Source organism: Porites lutea, chromosome 2, assembly GCF_958299795.1.
Source record: "Porites lutea chromosome 2, jaPorLute2.1, whole genome shotgun sequence".
NCBI classification, from domain to species: Eukaryota; Metazoa; Cnidaria; class Anthozoa; order Scleractinia; family Poritidae; genus Porites; species Porites lutea.
The window spans coordinates 21,612,064-21,618,608 of record NC_133202.1 but is presented as its reverse complement, the minus strand read 5'-3'; positions in this window follow the sequence as shown (position 1 = coordinate 21,618,608).

Genomic DNA, 6,545 nt, shown 5'->3' with positions numbered 1-6,545 from the left:
GTTTGGAGTTCTTGAACTCATGGAATATTTCGTCTAACTATCGCTTAATGTAACTAAATATAAGGTATTTGTTCCGTCTTTAACTGAAAAGTTATAATGATCGGTAACAGCATTCCACTTTTACCTTTTTCCCAATTTAATGTCGGGTTCACATCGCATACACTTTACAGTTCCTAAAGCTCTAAGTTCTGGCATAACCTGACATATTACATAACAAAACTTGAGATGCATACTATAACCACATTGAGACAACTACTCAAACGTGGTGAATTCTAACACTGAAAACGGCTGTTGTTTTACTGACAAGTAGATAAGGTTGACGTAAAACTGGAAGGGAAAATACAATTAAAAGATCTTAATTACATGCGACGAGAAATGTACTAAGTAAACAAATACGAATACAAGCTTAACTAGAAAATTACAACAGGCGAAATAATAAACCAAATGAAAGAGGAAACGAAAGAAAGACTACCTTGTGAGCCTATTATAAATTTGTCCAGAAAAAGCAAAATCCATCCCTGAACTAGAGAGGGAAGTAATCTCTGACCGCCGAGCTAACGATCATGCAACTTAAAATAACGGCTTGGTCACCTGACCCCAAAAGGGCGCGAAAATTACACTACCGCGCGGTCCTGGACTGGCTAGCAGCCACATGGCTCCCCACAGTGTGAATCCACTGTCTAAAGTAAAGTGCTACTAAGTGTTTCTAAGACAGAGTTCCGATCAAACGTTAACGTAGCTCCTCGTCAGGGAATTCCCGGTCACTTTCCTGGATAACCAACTTATGGACTGGTCGCTCGAGGTAATGAACAGCATCAATTCTTCATCCTCGCTTGTCAAGACTGCGCATGGCGATAGCAAGCTTCATCTTTCTAACAAGGCCATCTTCACTTGTAAAAACGTCTTCAACTCTTGCCAATTTCCATATGTTCCTAGGTGCGTTCTCATCTTTAAGCATGACAATGTTGCCTACAAGCATGTTGAGCTGTGGTTTGACCCATTTCTTCCGCAGCTGGAGTGTTTGCAGAAATTCCTTTCCCTCCTTTAAACGCTGTTTAAGTCGCAAGCAAACTGCTATAGCCCTCTTTGCTCTGAACCAGTCGGAATACCGATCCAATCGGCTAATCTCAAAATGAACTGGATGCGTCTCGCTTCTTTGCGTCACCAGTGATGCTCTCTTCACTTCGGGATCGTCAGAATCTAGTGGTTGCGGATTTTCCTCTACTTCTGTTTGATAAGCGCCCAGACTCCAGAGGAAGTTTGGGCCTGTAAGCCACCTAGAATCATCTTCTACAAGCTGATGAGCTGTAAGGCCTCGAGAGGCGCAATCGGCTGGATTCGACTTTGATTCAATGTACTGCCACTCTTGAGGGCTGGTGTGATCATGAATCTGCTGAATGCGATTTGCCACGAAGGTGTGAAAGTGCTTAGTCTAGTTGTTGATGTAACCAATCACAACCCTGCTGTCTGTCCAAAAGAATTCTGATACGTCCTGGTAATCAAGTTCCTTCGGCAGCCATTGACTTATTTTAATCGAAACGACGGCAGCTTGCAACTCTAATCAAGGAACTGTTATGAACTTTAACGGAGCAACACGGGCCTTTCCCATAAGAAAGGAACAGTAGGCTTGATTGTCCTTATTTAGAAGACGCAGATAGCTGCACTGGCCATGTCCTGCTAAGCTTGTGTCAGAGAAATGATGCACCTCCACTGCTTTAATTTCACCGAAACCCTCAGGTTTGTAACATCTAGGTATCTTGAGCTTCTCCAGCTCGTGCAACTCGTTTTGCCATCATTTCCATTTCGGTCTAAGCTGCTCACCAATTGGGTCGTCCCAGTCGGCGTTGCAACGACATAAATCTTGTAGTATTTGTTTCCCCATCAGAATGAGGGGTGCCACAAAACCAAGTGGGTCATATATGGAACACAGGGTGGACAGGATCCCTCTCCTAGTAAGTGGACGATCTTGAATAATGATTCTGAACTGGAAGGTTTCTGACTCAGCACACCACACGATACCGAGAGTTCGTTCTATTGGCAAGGGGTCACACACGAGGTCCAATTCTTGTAATCCTTTTGCGCGACCTTCCGGAGCAACAGCCTGAATGACTTCTTTCTTATTGCTGCTGAACTTGTGTAATCTGAGGCCAGCCCTTGCACACATGGCTTGTGTGTTGCGAATGAGGTCGATGGCAGTTTTAACGGATGGTACTGACTTCAATCCATCATCTAGATAAAAGTCATAAGCGTCACCAGTTGGGACGAACTGATATCCTTCAACAATTTTCGTAGGAGGCCCCAACAAGTACTGCAGAAGGTACAGCATTTGTTCGTTCGTGTTAGTAGCCCTTTTCTCGATCACAGTTTCGAAAGCAACCTTCCATGTTGGCCAAACAAGGGGGTCTCCACTGAATACTGTTAGGTGAGGCGTTGGTCATCTTGCCGCCTCCATGCCTTCAGCTATCGCCTCAGTGATTGCACGGTGCTGATTTTCAGTGCTGGCAGGTTCACTAAAGGGCTGGATGAAAGCAACTCTTGGTACTGAACGAGAGGGAATCTTCCCTGGCGGGTCTTGCACACTATCTAAGGTTTCCTTTTGATCTGAGCTTGTTCCTTGCACTATGTTTAGATGTGTGCCAAGGGCCATTTCTGGCGACATGGAAGGATGTACATCTTTAGCCGAAGGTTCAAACAAGAATGGTAAAGGATCCTGACTGCCGGTGGAGGAGAGAGTTGTTAAAGATGAGACAGTGGCAGGTCCGTTCCTCCTTATCAGCTTTAGTGATCGCGAATTGGTCAAGGTTCAGCAACTTGGGGTTCCCTTCTTCATCTTCTATCTTTGCCACCGCGTCTGCTTCTGCTTTAGCACTTTCGTAACTCTTCAGTCTTTGGATTTCTTCTATTTCGTATTTCTTCCTTTGCATTTCCATTTGCTTTTGTGCTTCAATTCTTGCATATTGCATTTCTACCTTCCTCTTGGCCAACTCAGTCATAGTTTTAATCTTCATTAAAGAAATTTGAGAGGCACTTGAGTGCTTTGAAGTACAACTACTTTTCTTGGAGGATGATGTTTTTCCACTACGACGCGACCACAACTCCATTGCTTGCCTGTTCATGTAATCTGTTTCACAAGCCACATCATTGGCATATTCGCTTGGTAACAGCAGCATGAACTCCGAGGACCCCTCCATGAGACCCTTTCTGCAATCTTCTATAAACGTTCTCTCTTTTTTCAAAGCCTCTGGATCAGACAGCTCTGTCCAGTTCATATCCAGAGTATTAAGCTTATCTTCTAATTTCTTCTTACATTGATTATAATTCTTTCTCTTAAGAGTGAGCTGAAAATCCAGTCCCCTTTCAGTAGGAACACGAACGCGAGTACTCCTTCTGACTCCAGGAAAATCAATCCCGGCCGCTGTTTCATCGAAGTTCAAATCCGATCCATCTTCCACATCTTCGAAAGTCCGGTCCATGATTCCAAAATTCCAAACTCTCAACAAGAGCGGTTCCGATTCTTGTTTGGCACAAGTTTTACTATAACCACATTTAGACAACTACTCAAACGCGGTGAATTCTAACACTGAAAACGGCTGTTGTTTTACTGACTAGTAGATAAGGTTGACGTAAAACTAGAAGGGCAAATACAATTGAAAGATCTTAATTACATGCGACGAGAAATGTACAAAGTAAACAAATACGAATACAAACTTAACTAGAAAATTACAACAGGCGAAATAATAAACCAAATAAAAGAGGAAATGAAAGAAAGACTAATACCTTGTGAGCCTATTATAAATTTGTCCAGAAAAACCAAAATCCATCGCTGAACTAGCGAGCGAAGTAATCTCTGACGCCGAGCTAAAGATCATGCAACTTAATTAACGACTTGGTCACCTGACCCCAAAAGGGCGCGAAAAGGCGCGGTCCTGGACTGCCTAGAAGCCACGCATACTATTCCCACCACTAAGCATGAGACGCATGAAGTCACGCAATTACACGAAGTTCCTTTTTGAATCAAACAGTGAGGTTTAAAGGTCAAACTGGGTCAATTTTAGCAATGCAATGGGGAAACCTGCAAGAAGTATGAAAAACGAGCCTTTAGGGTTAAAATATCCACTTTTGTGAGTTTTGAAATTGGAAGTGTTAACACAATTACTGCCAGTCTACCATTCTGATCTCTGATAGCGTCTGGACGAGGAAGTGTCATAGATGAAAGTAGTACTCATAACCAAAGGATCGAAAGACTTTGGAGAGACATGTTTAGTGGGGTCCTTTGCCTGTATCAATCAATATTTCAGCATCTTGAGGAACAAGGTGCTCTTGATCCACTGAATGAGCTTGACATACTTTTGCGTCACATCATCTTTTTGCCTCGCATAAACCAACACATTGGAATGTGGAAAGAAGGCTTGAACAGTCACCGGATGAGAAGAGCAGGAAATCTTTCTCCTCTTCAGCAATATGTCAGTGGGATGTTAAGAATGTGTGGTTCAGGTTTGGAGGTTGTCTGAGAAATATTTTGTCATCTAGACGAGGCAAGTGCAAATTGAGATTAAAGCATGGAGACACTAAGGGGGCCATAGAAAGTGTCCGTATTAAGGGGGTTGAATTTAAAGAAGCTGCAAGGGCTTTCTTTCTCCAGGGAAAAAGCAAACTGTCTGTAATAATGAGGTATCCGTATTATGCGGGGTTTGACTGTAGTTAACATAGTAGAGATAGATGGTTGTCATTATTTGCTAAGCCTCGCAAGGGCAAAAGAAACCATCCAGCATTTCTGAGTTCTTAAAAACCATTACCTTCACAACGAGGCTAAGTGCAAAGCCTTTATTGTGAAAATGAGTGCCATTGCATGAGAATAAGAAATCATTTTCATATAAATGGCTTCGCAATAAGCCTCACTCTGAAACAGAGGCTTGTGGCAACTCATGGAGGACAAAATTATTGTTATAGCATTTTTCCATGTGAGTGAATAGCCACTCCAAATATTCATTTGGTATTTTGGAACAAGTCTTCAAGTAGTCTACGCTCTTGTCTGTTCCAAGCCCGGAAATTTAAATCATTCAGAGAACGAAGTCCAAAGTTGTTTGACATTAATTTGTTGCTTTGCAAAAAATCCCCCTGAACCAAATAAATCTGTTTCAGCTGTGACAGTTTTGCGTCCGATAGCTTAAAGTTGTGATATTATTCTTGTGCTACAGGAGGCAGTCTCTTCATACAGTATCGACTGGGATGCATATGGCCCGCTTCCTTGTGTCTCATCTTTCTCAGACGATTGCATACATAGAAGTTTCCAGTGTTCAAGTCAATCTTAGCCTTGTGCAACAGCAACAATTAAGATCACTGCTTAATCCCTTGGGTGACAGTGACTGTTATGGTGTTGATTTGTATATCCATGCACGCAATTTTTTGCAATCTTTGAGCTGCAGGCTCAAAGTTGCGCGTTAACAAAACTATGCCCGAAGTCCTGCAGTCTGAATTAGTGCGTGTAGAAGCGTGCTAGGCTTGAAATACATTTTTTCCTAAAAGGACATATGCTGAACTTAGTCAGTAGCCAGGTTGTGGAAAACTAATGCAGTTATACATGACAAAAAATTGCAAGAGCGACACAAAGTTTTATTATTGAGTGCTGAGAGAAGAGCGATTAAGATCTTACATGGTGTTTTAATTTCTGTAAAATAGTGTAATGTAAGGTACACGAGAGCTCTAACCTTTGATGGTTTTATAATAAATTACTGTTACTTTTATTATGGAACTGATATTACAACAGAGTCAATAGCTTCAAGTGTAGAGAATTTGTGGGAATTTCTTGTCCTGAAAACTAGCAAATGTAGATTCTTTTAACAATTTGACACGATCTGTCCAAGAACTTTAACTGCCATCTGTGTAAATTCAGGGAAAAATGAAGGAAATTTGATATCTTCTGTGTGATGCAACCACGACATGTTACACACATGAATCTTATGGTGATCTAGAATACCTTACACCTGCGTAAGTGCTTCATAAAAGAAAAACAGGTATATTTGTTATTAATATTTATCAACAAAATATAACGTTGACAACAGTAACATAACAAACGTATGCTATAAGAAGCGTAGCATCAGACACAACATGTTATCCCTTTTAGTAAAAATCAACATGTATGCAATATTACTAAACCACATTCAAATCAGAAAGGATAAATTTAGCACTGCCATTCCAATTTTTCCTCATCATCAAGAAGCGGGCGTTTTCTTTACCAAAACGTTAAACAATACCATTAAAACCGATCCTGTAACACAATCACTTCTTTCAGGGCACACTGAAGTGCCGTTTGTTATCACACTGTTTATGCTACTCCATATCCAGTTGCCTGGGATGTTATTGCCAAATCCATCTCATTACAAAAATGTTCATAGGATTTTACTTCAGATGGAAGCTCTAACTCCATTGGGCACGTGTTAGCATTTGTTGAAATGCTGCATGTTAAAATGCTGCTGTTATCACAGCAGGATTGTTTAACCCCATTGGTGGGATCATTGATGCATCAGTGCAGAAAGAAAGGAATT